At 41.0% G+C, this 13730-nt stretch overlaps 1 protein-coding gene across 16 annotated transcripts in view; it reads left to right on the plus strand.

Annotated features, from left to right (window-relative positions):
* The window catches only part of ARID1B (AT-rich interaction domain 1B), a 446992-nt gene that overhangs the window by 122941 nt on the left and 310321 nt on the right, over window positions 1-13730 (plus strand). The gene's annotated exons all lie outside the window — the stretch shown is intronic.

Consider the following 13730-nt stretch of genomic DNA (forward strand, 5'->3'; position numbering starts at 1 on the left):
GTTCTTCAAGGCCCCTCAGGGGAGGACAAGAAATAATGGGCCCAAGCTGATTGAGGATCACTTCAGCCTCAACATAAGGAAAAACTTATTTACAAGTCAAGTGCCGAGGTTTGTAACAGGCTCCTCCCAGGGGTGGTACAATCATTCACCCTGGTGATCCTCAAAAAGCGTCTTGATGCCCATCTTGCTGGTGTCATCTGATCCCAGCAGCCTTTCCTGGCCAAGTGCGGGGGCGTGGGTTGAACCTGATGATCTGTAAAGGTCCCTTCCAGCCCCTAATAACTGTGAAACTATGAAAATCCCTCTTGCCTGATATTAAAGCATACCTAAAATGAAGGGCATCCCCCAGTCCCAAGACATCTCCCATTGAACTCCATTTTCTATTGTGACTTGCGTAGGACTGAAACTTCAGATGGATAATATTCCTCCACTTACTGGTTTACTAGAAACATGACCAGTTTGTAATGCCAATCAGCACTTGTGTATATAACTGATCTTTAGGGATCCTGGTTTTCTCAGATTTAAAAAAAATCCAGAGTTTTCATTTAAAAAAGAAAAAAGGAACCCCAAATCCACAGTTTTCCATCATTTAAATGAAAGCACCACTAATGTATCTATATCTGTATATCCCTGCTGATCTACCACCGTATTGTATCATTGCCACCATACATATGCTGCCTGTTTTTGGAGATATGGCATGTGGCGGCAGAAGGCTTTTTATTTGTTTGGTTGGGTTTTTTCCTGCACTGCTTCCCTAAATGATAGAAACTAAGAAAATGGTAACCGTCTTCTTTTGTTGTCACTCGGTTAGGATGGGGGTGTTTTCTAGCTTTGCTATATCAGCTAGGTACGTGCCTGTTCATAGTCCTAACCAATGTAGGTGTGCTGGCAGAATTTTGCAGCATGCTTCCAACTTCAGTAAGAAGTAGATGGAAATGTTTTTTTTTAAGCTGTGTGAAGGGTAAATACACCTGTTTCTGTTATTGTATTATCTGCAATTGAAAATGATGTGTAAGAGAAGAAGAGAGAATTAAGAAAAAGTATTTCCTGTTAGAATGGTTGGGTATTGTTGTCATTTTCCCATACCAATTTCCTTTCTTCTTTCCCTTTTTGATGTTAATGTATTTGTTTTGGAGATTCTGAAACTGAAAAGGTAGATGAAGCTAGGGCTTATTCTGGCTAGGTGATGAATTTTTCCCCACTCTTTCTTCCTTGTAGGTAGAATCCTGCAGTGTTATGCAATAGTATTTTATTGCCAGAAAGGGCAGAGAAGAAAATAGACAAGAAATTTCAGATAAATGTTTTGGTTTTTTTTCTTTTACCTCTTTTAGTCAGAATATAGCTGAGCTTCTGTACTTGGGTTTAGCACTTAATGTTATGCTTTTCAGTCAGCTCTCTTCTTCACTTCTCACGTATTGTTGAGGTGTGAAACCATTGCTCCTTTGCTAAGACATTGATTCACTCATATGCAACACGCTATGTCATCAATAGAACTAAAGGGTAAAATAATCTGGAGAACTGTCTCCGACAGTCTGGTAACTGCACTCCTCCTGCATAAGAAAAGGGGGGTGGAATTTACTTGAACAGTAGAAGTACAAGTTATTTAAATTTGTGTTAAATTGATTGTGTGTGTGAGGGGGAGGAGCTAAGTGGGTGGGTACATGAGGGGTGGTTGACAGCAATATAGCACAGCTTGCTGTATAAAGAAATAGTGCGAGACATCAGCAGTCGCCCCCGTTCATTTCAGGTGTCTACTGTGTAAAAACCATTAAAAGGAAGTGCTTTGTTTTAACCAAGTTTATTGCAGCTAACAGATTCATTGATCATTAGATATTGCCAGTTGGCACATGGGATGCCTTTTATTTTACCTTTTAGCGCTTTATTTTTTTTAAATGGAATATGCTACACCAATACAATCGTTGCCTTTGGCACTGTTTTTCATTTTGAAATGGCATATAAATGAATAAATGCTTCAGTTGCTTTTGCAGCTTTAAACCTTTTTGCAATGAGTAAAAGTGATATTTTGCTCAAGAATGTCATGTAATTGCTAGCTTAAACTGACATCATTAAACATTATTTTGTTAAGGTAGTGAGATGTATATTTTGGATTATTATGTTTTCTAGCTAGATTCTGAAACAGACTTGTTTATGTATTTTCCTGTTTATGTAATATGTGTATACAAAAAAGATCCTGTCTTTGTTTGAGATGTATTATTTTTAGGATTTGGGGGTGACAACATTTGCTTGACAGATGAAATGGAGCCATTAGCTAATAATGGACTCAGCCTTAGTTGAATGAAAACAGTATTTTATTTTTCACTTGTTAGTATTACATTGATGCCATTTGGGGTTTTTAATTTTAAATAGGTATTGAGGATTTTTGTGTGCGTTTCTAGAACAGAGTAGGAGTAAACTGATCTTTTCTCTCCTACTGCAGCACTGGTAGTTTAAGAAAAAAGTGTGGCAGGTCTTTGAGGCAGGCTGTTTGTATGCAGCATTTAGGCAAGGTTCTCTGTCTGTCTGTCTCCCCTAAAAGGCTGCATATGCATTTTGAGGTTTGCGGCCATAGTTACTATGATTCTACCCAATGCCTTAATGAGACAGTCCAGTTATTCAGCATTTAGGGCTAGAGATGCACCAAAACATCAGTCCATAAAGTATCGGCACTGATAAAAGGAAAATTAACATTATCTGCAATCACCTTCTTTTGGCTGATGTGGCCGATAATGTTGCCAATTAATGCTGTGAGCATGAGCGCAGCTGCAGCATGCCTGGGGCCAGTCCAGCATCGTGTAGAGCAGCATCTGGCTGGTAAGTCTGTTGAGGGGGGAAGAGGTGGGGGAGAGGGAACGGGCATGGTGGGAGCAGATTCAGGTTCCCAGGGTGATGGGGAGAGTGGAGCTGGGATAGGGCAGGAGCAGGCGCTGCACAGCCAGGGTGGGACAGTGGATGGAGTTGCAAGTGGCTCGTCCGGGGGGCGTGGGGAGGGAGAAGTGGCGCTCTCACTGCTGCACATACCCATGGGGGAGCATGTGCCCCCCAGATCTGTGCATGGGCTGAGGACGCTCTCGGGCCTGGGGTGGCACTGGGCTCTTCCCAGCGGGGGAGCTGGGCTTAGAGCCGTGCTTGGGCCTGGCAGTGGTCCTGGGAGGGGAGGGCTACAGGGTAGGCTGTAGCCACCCCAAAATTCTCCATTCCTCCCCCTCCCCTCCCATAGCCGTCCTCCAAAGCATCGCACTGCCTGCCTGGAGTGTGGCCTTGGCACTGCCTCTGGCCCCAGCGTGCAGCAGCAGCCCACCCTCACCTTATGCACAGATCTGGGAGGCACAATGCCCACCATGCCTCCCCCTGGGGGTGTGTGCAGGGGCAGGAACCACCCCTCCTCCCTGTGCCTCTCAGATGAGCCTCTCATGGCTTGGTCCCCTGCCCCACTCTGGCTGGGAAGCACCAGCCCCACTTTCTCCCTTACCTTGAGGGCCTCGATCTGCCCCACATTGCCCTTCCCCTCTTCCCCGTCCCCCTCAACAGACTTACCAGCTCGGCACTGCTCTCTAAGCTGCTTGGCTGTATATCAGCAATCAGGTCAGTACTGACCATTGGTATTGGTCAAAAAAAGTCTTTATCGGTGCACCCCTAAGTAGGGCTATGTTTATCAATAAAAGGGAACAGGTTGGTAAAATCTGATTATATTAATTTTTTTAAATAAAATATTTAAAATCTAAACAAAACTTAATTATTTTTCCCCATATACTGTAAATACTCTTTAGTGTGTTGTTTGTTTTTTAATGCAAAGTTTGCAGCATTCTACACATAAAACCAGTGGATCAGATTTGTCGGGTCACTATAGATGTCTTGTAAATGTACATTTTTATTTAAGTGGGCACCCATATAGGGGGAGTAGTTTATTTACAGCATTTGCCAAAACAATACAATAAAATGAGCAATGAAAACTATATATGATAAAATAACAGTGTTTACATACTATATTTACCTAAATCCAAGATAGCTTTTTATTTAAGATGACACCCCAATAATTAGATTCAATACATGGACAACTATACATTTATTATAATTTTCAATGTTTAGAATCTAATTAGTGGAAGGTTGTCTTAAAGTTGCAGCAGTGGGAGGTGAGAAGCCAGACCCCTGCCACATGCTCCCTGCTTCATGTATATGCGTGCACGTGTGTGTCCTGCCCTGTTCCTGCTTCCAGATGCTGTGACCCTTGCCGTTGCCCTTGCCCTGTATGCAGGTGGTAGGGGAAGGCACAGGCATGGGGGACAAGGGGCGGAGAGGCAGGTTCCCCATCCCCACCATGTTTTCCTCTGATTTATCCCCTGGCTGTGTCCCCCTCCCTCCACCTCCCTCCCTGTCCCATTCCTGCCTGGGGCAGGTGGCAGCTCAGCTCTGGCTTTGGCCCTGAGGCTGGGGTCAAAGCCAGAGCTGAGCTGCTGCCTGCCCCAGGCTGGTACTCCAATCCAGGACTTAGGTTCTTCCACCTCATGCTGACTGGGGGGAAACTCCTTGTCTTAGATTCAAGTAAATATGGTCATTTTTAATTATGGAATATAACTGTAAATGCAACATACAAAATACAGCTCAGCAATCTGTCTAAAATGTGAAAAACCCTATATTAATAACTGTAAGAGCTTAGGGAACATGGATTAGAAATTTTTGTTTTTAAATGTAATTAATTTACCATTGCTCCTTTTGCTGTACTTTTATTCAGTAGGTTTAACTGCATTAATATTACATGCTCATGTATGTGTGTTTGTAAATATTCAACCTACATGTTAAGGATGGCATGATGGAAGGTTTTTATTGCTGTGAGTTAGGATTGGTTGTATTGTTCACAAGCATTTAAAGCCAGGAATGATTTATGAAAAAACATTTATGCCCTGCCATCATGTACCTTGTTTTGTCCGGCTGTCTGTCTTTCCACTGGTGCAGAATTTCCAGGGTTATGCAGAATTGGGTCAAAGTTGTTGCGGAGTATGTGGGACCTGGCATATAACACATGTAGCACCTTGTGGTTTAAAATGATCATAAAATATTCTTAGCCTATTGCCCTTTACTCTCTGTATATGGAGACATGCATGTGTGCATAAATTTATCAGTTATAAGATGTGTGGTGGTTCTTGGTATTGCAAGCTACAAAGCTTCTGTGGTTTCACCAACCCAGGAAGTACCAAAGTCCTGTCTAACTGCAATGTTGGAAGTGTATTATCGATGTTGTGAAATGCTAAGGTTATTTTTAACATTTTAGAAGGAAATGCAATTTATTTTTCTTCTTTAAAAGTAGGAGAAGCAGTAGCTACTTTAAACTGTTCATCCAGAGATGTGAAGCACTAAAAAAAACCCAAAAACAACTTTTTGCTTTTACTGTGTGTTTGTTGGTTGGCTTTTGCAAACCAGCACTTCTGATGCTTAGCAAGCAAACAGCTATACAACAGCTGAGTGGCGCTGTTAAAAGTTCTCACTCAGATGTGCATATTGCTGCCAACCTTTTCAGTTTGACTTCTGTGGAAACTGGAACTGGAGCCAGAGAAATACAGCAAGAAGAACTGCATAAAAGCATTTTGATACCTTGATCTTGCTATTGCTAGTCCATGTTTCTACAGTAGACAAGCAACAGTAAGTTAAGGTAACAAAACAGTGAATGTATTGATATTATAGCAGAAGTCTGACTGGTTTCAGTGGGGCATTTCACCCAGTGATCTGTGTATTTGTTATGGGTCTAATTTTTGTTGGTTCCACAGAAATAGGGCTGGAAAAGCCACCAGTAGCCAGTATCTCAGAAAGAGTGTTGTCATTTTGTCAGGTTGGCTTTCTGTTTTCTGACTACCAAAGTGCTTTAAAAAAAATTGACCATGGACATTTAGGAGTCACACTTGTGACATGCTGTAAAATTAAAGTAGATTCTCTTTGTCTCGCTCTTTAATTTCAAGGAAGGCAGATTTATGATGCAGTTTAAACTCATGCAATGTTTTTAGATACTTACCCAGCTGCAGCCTTCTCCAAGTCAGTAAGACTGTTGCTTTTGTAAAGTGTTATAGTGTGGAGAACTTCTGAATTACCAAAAAAAAATATTAAGCATCTGTCTGGTTATTCCACTAATTAGAATGGCGTAATCAGATCTGGCCGTTTCAGTAATACGATTCTTCCAATTCTACTAGATCTTGCCCTAGTACTGGAAAAAGCTGACTTACTGTCTACTGAGGGAATAGTATGTTTATACAGCACATTTCAGTATATCCTGTCTATGGTTTGTATTGTTTCAGCGTCTGTGTTAAACTCCCATTTTTTTCTTCAGTGAGTTATGTCTGTGTTGTAACATCATAGCAGGTGCTAGCTTGTCAGACTCGGTGGGCTATCTTCCAGAATGAAGTAACCTAAAGGGATAGATGCAGGAAGAAATGTAAGTGAGGAGACTCCTGCAAATTCAAACCTGAACACCAGGAAAGGAATGTGGTGGTGATATGGACTAGCAGATGCATCTGTGGAGGTATGAGGCACGGATGTAGCTACTTTTTTTTTTTATGGCCAGAGAAGCCTTTCTTGGCCCTAAATCATGAAGGGATATCTCTGAATCACAGCAAATAGGAAATTACTGTGTATACCAGTATGGCACCAAAATTGAGCTGTAGGTGTTTTCCTTTTGTGCGTGTATTCTGGGTAGTCAAACCAGGCTGGGTAGTGGGGTAGTCAAATAAGGCTGATCAGAACACAATGAGGATTGGTTTGGCAATCTTGGAAATTCTTATCCTAGTCATTTTGTTTTCTTTTGTACCATTTTCATGATAGCCTTTAGTTAACATTAGTAACAGAGTCTGTCTTTGTGCATGTTTGTACACTGGCTAGTACAGTGGGGTCCTAGTCTTGAGTAGGTTTTTTGGGTGCTAGTGAAATACTACATCAGCATTGTCAATCACAGTTTTCATTATCTCACTGAGTCTGGCAGTAAGCTAACTCCAGATGTTTCTTCCAATGTTACGACTCTTTCTGCTGTGATTTTTTTTTTCTCCCCTGCAGAAACCAATTCTTCTAAGAATGTCCTTTCAGGTTTTGTCTTTCATCTTCTTCTTGGTTTTTCCCTGGACCTCTTTCCCTCGGTGTACATCTTTGCCATTCAGTGCAACATGCCCTCCTATACATTCCAATAACTTTGCTTCCCTGAGGACATTTCTGTTCCACACCCCACATAACACTTCTATTAAAGTACCTTGCAAGCTCTAACCTTGTCAGTTTTTCTCCAAGTCTTCCATCAATTGTAATAACTGAGCCAGGATATTTAAATCGGTTAACCACATTTAACGCTTCTATTAATTTAAGCTTTTTGCTTGTGGGGAACATAGTCTTCACTTCTTTGAAAGATGTAGGAGGGAATGGGAAAAGGAGTTCTTGCTTAGCCATATTGGACTCAACACACAACCCTGCTTCAAACCATTCTTCACAGTAACCTGTTCCTTGTTCCCACATCTTATTTGCGTGCAGCATGCATTAACTTTTTACATTCTCTGAAAACGTGTTGCATAAGCTAAATGTAAATAAAACAGCCCTAAACCTGGAGGCTGAAATAATAAAAATAATAATAAAAATAAAAGGCAGAATGGATTTGACCTTTCTTGGAGTGAGATTGTGTTGGATCAGAAAGAAACTGAATATGTGCAAAAATGATTACCTGATGCTTTCTTCTTTGTTCTTCTATAGACGGATAGTGATATGCAATTATTTTGTAGATTTGCTAGGCAATGAGTGACCTAACTCACTTGATGACAATTTCTCTACCTGCCAAGTCCTGAAGTGAGATGAGACCACTACAGTTGATCACTTTTACAGCCTGAAATTTATTTTTAGAATTTGTGAGTAAATAACCCTGAAAAAGTACATACAGAAGTATTTAAAATCTTTAAAAAATGTAGTATATTATACTTAAACCCTTGTTATGGGTTTAAAAATGTGAAAATGTATCCATCTTAAATGATTAGAAACTGTGGAGAATGTATTTCTAAAAACTAAATGAAGTTCTCAGATCAGGTTCATGGTTGGCTTTGATCCACGAAGTGGTGGTGGTGTTGTTATAGAATTACTATTTTAAGTTTCTAAACTCTGGTTCCAAGTATTTAAAATCACAGAAGGTTAATTAAAACAGCTCTTTATTCTGCAACTGCTTGGGAATATTAACCTTGCAAAGCCTGTGTTCAATCACTGAAGTGATAGAACTGCATTTGCTTTATAAGAATTTCCTGCAAGAGCAAAGACAGGGCCATTTATAGTTCAGTGCCATTAATTGCTTAGCATTTAGATATTAGCACAGGAGTCTATTAATTAACTTGATAATAAAACTATTGGAATGTAGACTGATAAAAATGATTTTGTTTTAAAGGATATTAGCAATCAGGGATTCTTTCTGCCTGTCCTCAGCTGCACAATAGCATCAGTGGGTTTTTGAGTTTTTTTAAGAGCACAGTTAATACCTAGGAAGTAACTTTAGGTTAATTATTGGCATTCGAAGAATGGAGTAAACAAAGTAGTGAGTTTTTAGAGGTTGCCTGACCATTAGTAGTCCTTGCCTTCATGGTCATGATATACTTATCTGATTGCTGAACATAGCCTTAGTTGTCTGTAATTTCATTCAAGAGCAAGTATGTATAAATACATTACAGATCTTAAAAAAATCCTAATTAAATGAAATTAGAATAAGGAATACAGCATAAAGTTATAAACTATTAAGAGCATCAACAGATTGTCTTTATTTGTTGGCTTTTTTGAGTTAAACTTGGCATGGCTTGGCTCGGCCTGTTGGGTCTCAGCCTCCTCTTCCCCACCTCCAGCCCCACCCCTGCTCCCCTCCCACAGCCCTTTCCTCCCCTGCAAACTTTTGTGCAGCCAGTTGGGTGGGGTGGGGGGTACTGACGTCAGACCCCCCCCCCACTGCCCAGCTGGAAGGGGGTGCAGTCCAGAAGGGGTACCCATAGGAGGGGTATACTCCTTTAAAAAATGTTGAAAGCCCCTGGGCTAAAGGATGAACACCCCTGGGCTACTTCATCGACACTGATTCTAATTCTGAAAGAATGATAAGATTATCTGTCTTCATTTCCGTTCCCCATCCTTGATTGTCCGATACCCTTGCAAAACCCAACATCCATACATACTGTATTTACTTGAATACAAGACAAGGTCCCTCCTCCCATCAGCATGGAGGGCGAAAACCCTTTTATTTTATATTTGCATACAAGCAAACCTCATTAAATACATTGTCTATCAAAATAAGACACTAAATACATTTGCCCATCATTAAACTGTTGCCAAAAGCAACGTGTGCTCAGTAATGGAAACCAACTATGAAGCTGATTAAATGTAGCCAGCACTGAGTATGACTATAAAACATGGACCATACTGAGAAAACACACTGATGGGGACACTGCTGCTTTATTTTTTCTTTTTTGAAAAATTTTTCGTGTCCCAGACCAAATTAGCCAAATCAGTTCTGAATCCTCTCAATTTGGGCAACACTCAATTGTTCAAACACTATACGTAGCACTACAACTGGCAAGTATCCTTCACTTACCAATATCAGAAAAATCTAGCAAGCCAGATGCAATCAACTGGTGGACTGGATCTGGTCCATGGGGCATATTTTGCCCACCCCTGTTTTAGAGCAAGGTTTTGTGAGCAATACCGTTTATTGGAGCGTAATCTGCATATTTGGGATAGATTTAGATAAGCTTTTGTGTATTATAGTATCCTTCCTTCTTGCCAGACCTTGTAACTTGCAGCAGTCTCTTCACCATTCCTTAATGAAAAAGCACTGACTTAGATTGTCTTCAGTGAGGGTCAGTAAGACATCAGTAGTTTCAAATACAGGTAGCCCTCACCATTTGCAGATAATACGTTCTTGTATGCCCTGCGAATGGCGAAATCCACAAATAAGGCAGTGTTCATGAATGCCGTCTGGGGGGACACGGCTGCTCTGGTGATGATGGGAGTGCAGCGATGGCAAGAGGAGCTCCTTTAAGTGTATTACAATGCAGGTTTGGCATTCGTGAATATTTAAAACTCTGAATAATGAGGGTTTACCATAGTTTGTTTGAAATCTGCATTCCCTCCTGCTCCTATGCCCTTTCCTCTACCCCTCCCCCCACAATTCCTTGGGTCCACACTTTGAAGGGGGTGGTGATGAAGAAGAATGCTCTGCTTCAAAGATCAAAGAACCAGTGTGCTTCTGTTGGTGTTATTTATACAGAGCATTAAAATGCTTTTGTAGCTGGGTATTTCTTTCTGCAAATTTATTCTCTGACTCCCCTGAACGGTCTCACACTCCCCACCTGTTTAGTGGCTGGACTAAAAGATTATTATGCAGCAGTTACCATGTGACTTCAGGGATCCTACAGCAAGAGGAAATGATAAAGCCTCAGAACTGCCACACCCACAATTAAACATAATCAGACAGCATTGAGCAATTGAGAGAGCCTCCTTGAGTAGAGGTACTACAGACTTGTATGAGACTTTCAAAAACTACTGCCTCACCCAGTGATTCTCCTATCACTAAACATCAGATAAACCTTATAAGCTTTCTTTAGAAGACTCTTGCTTTGGTGCAGTAAAGAATGAGTTGGGGAGTTTTCTCCTAGTCTGTGATTTAAAGGTGGTTGTAATTTGCTTTGCACGTTCAAAGGAACAAACAAAAACCCTCTCAACATCCTTATCTGTGCTGAATAAACTGAAGTTTTGATGGTGCTTTTTTGGTGTTACCTCATCCCTTCTACACAGCTACAGCTTTTCATGAATCTTTATAAAAGTCCTGGCTTTACTCTCTTGCATAGTTAAGGAAAGTCAGCCTCATAAAATGCTGAAAAAGCATTCCCCACTCCTAAGTAAGGAAATAGTATCCTTGGGTGCTTAGCTTGATTAGCCTGAAGGAAGCAGCTGAAGCAGCTGCTCTTGGTGCAGCTTTTCACTTTATTCAGTAAGCTGTCTTCAGGGTTTCAGCTCTACTGTAAGCTTGGGGCACTGCAGTGACCTCATTTACGTGAATAAGCCTTGTGTTTCAGAGAGAGTCTTCTGCCTGGTGGCAGGCAGTGTAGCACAGGATGCTACCTGGGTCCCTGAGACCCACAAACTCGCTGCTTGTGCAGCAAGAAAGTTTAAAAAACAGGAGGCTTTTTAGTTCTGCCTTGCTCAGCAGTTGTGAAGTTTTTGTTTAGTTTGCTGTATTTGAATCCTTAACCCGGTTTTAACTTGCTGTTATGTCAGGGTGAATGGTTTCTTCCAACAAAATAAGGGAAAGTGAGGTCAGCACAACTAAACGCTGCAAGTTATTATTCATATGTATGTATGTGTGTATGTATGGGTATAGATTTATGTAGGAAGGACTGGGTCCAGAGAACAAAAATGTTGTTGAACTGCCAGCCTAGGGCAGTGGTTCTCAGGGGTACCTCTCTAAAACTTCAAAATTTAACTTCAAAATCTTTCCTGAATGGGAAACTGAAACTGTAGCTATCTTGGATGAAAAGCTTACTTAAGTCTTTGTGTTAACAAATCAAAAAACCCCAAAACGCTAGCATAGATTTCTGGTCTGAAAATGATACATAGGCTAGAAGATTTTGTAGGTTTTTTCCTGGGACTTTTTCCTGGGGCTTTCCTGGTAAGATTTTCCCTGTTGAAATACCAAACCTCACCTGGCTTCCATGTACTCCATAACATGGCGCCAGCTCCATTGTGGTGACATCTCTGGCTCTGGCACGGAGTACAAGGTGATGGCAGTTCCAGCATAGGATCAGCAGCTAAAGAGGTAGAACCATGGCAGTGCCAATGGGTAAAGTGTCTGGAGGGCAACTGGGGCTGTATCAGCCTTCACTTGTCCTCCCGCCACTGATTGCTATGTACAATAGGCCTGGACTCTATAGCAGGCTGCTTCTCCTGGTGATACCTCTGAATTTCGGTTGCTAACTGGTAGTACAGTAGGCCAGATAGAGCAGCTCTGGGGGCTGTATGTTTGACACCCTATCTGTGAACTGGGTTTTTTGCTTGACCCTCAGATTTTGGTATGTGCTTGCCTGCTCTGCAGCTCAGGTAAGTAATTTTGAGCTACTTGTGGGTTTTATGTTTTTTCTTCCTTATTAATTTGGTCCCTGGCCTTGGAGCTACAGGTTAAAGCAGTGGTTCTCAGACTTTTTTTTTTCCACGTACCACTTGAAACTTGCTGAGGGTCTGGGTGGACCACTTAAATTTTTTTGGTTCTACAAATCAAAGCACTCAACTCATATTTTAATATCAGTAGTCTTACCTTTCTAATGTGATGGAAGCGCCTGTTTTTTTGAGCAAAGTTCTGGGAAGTCGGGTGTAATGTTTTTCAGCTTTAGCCTTGGGTCACCTTTCTGGGGACCGCAGGAATGGAACTCGCAGATCAGTGGTGGTCCATAGTTTGAGAATGTCTGGGTTAGAGGCAACTGAATAGTCATGTGTTAGGCAAAAATTGAATGCTCTTAAAGAGCTGGTCACCTTGTGATAGGGAGTAAGAATCTTGGCAGGCTTCTTTCTGTTCAGTCATTTTGACACACTGTAATTAAGTATTTTCAAGAGTGCCTTCACTTCCAATGATACAGCAGGCAGCCCTTCTATGATGGCTGTTTGTTTCTTTTACATACTTTTTATTGTTCTCTGTTTTTAGAGATTGCTTCTGATAGGTGAATGCCAGAATCTTACCCTGCCCCGCTTCCAAAAGTAATTTTGCCATCTGAGGCACCAGTTTATAAAGTCCCTTTCATCCCATTTTAAAATGGTTTTTTTTTTTTAGGAGCAGGAGCATATTTTCTCTTTCTCCTCCCCCCCCACCCCCCGGCCTGTTCCTGGCTTGTAGTTCTTTGTGTCCAAATACTAAGGAAGTTTTTTGTCCAAGGAAATAGGGCAGAAAAGAAATGGATGGATCTTTTCAGTGCCAAATATTTGGCATCGTGCCAAAGATGTTACATTTTGGCGTACATGGATAGGTAAAAGTTACAATTCATTGTTTTAGCTTAGTTCACAAGATTTAAAAAATGTTTGGAAGAATAGAACACCATCAACCTTGTAAAATGGGAAGATCAACAATATTTGGGGTTTGGCCTGTGTTTCATATTCTTATATAATGTATTTATTTTTAACTCCTTTTCATTTGGAATGTTAAAGGTGTGGATATGACAGTTTTTCAGTATTGCCTTGCCTCCACTGCTTGTACTAATCTGGTGGCAGCTGAATGATTGATTGCCCTCTGGTAAAAATGGTGTGGCAGTCAGTTTTAGGATTTGTGCTGACAAATGGTGAGCAAGTTGTAGAGGTAATGCAAGTCTCACGGTTTGGATAAGAGTTGGCTGTATGTGGAGATATACTAGATCAGATCTGGTTGTCCTATAAATAATCTCTTTTCTTCTTAACGTTATTCTTGAAGTGGAAGATGAAGAGATGGGAGCATGTGTTTGCATATATCTACTTCTAGCATTGTATGTGTCATTGTACAGACTGAATTGAGTGCCTTGAGAAGTAATCACAATGAGTATCCTTTTACCTGCTAATAAGTGGCCTGCTTTGATTCTCTTACATTGAATCCTTTCACAATTGAGTGAAATGATCCTGCAAAGTAGGGGTATCTATATGCAACTCCTTACTGTTATCCTGAGTCCTGACCTCCATTTTGAAGGTGACTTGAGAACAGATTTTTACCTTTGCTTTCAGTTTTGTTGTTGAAAATA

Source organism: Crocodylus siamensis, chromosome 1, assembly GCF_052110815.1.
Source record: "Crocodylus siamensis isolate JL-2025a chromosome 1, ASM5211081v1, whole genome shotgun sequence".
In the NCBI taxonomy this organism is placed as follows: Eukaryota; Metazoa; Chordata; order Crocodylia; family Crocodylidae; genus Crocodylus; species Crocodylus siamensis.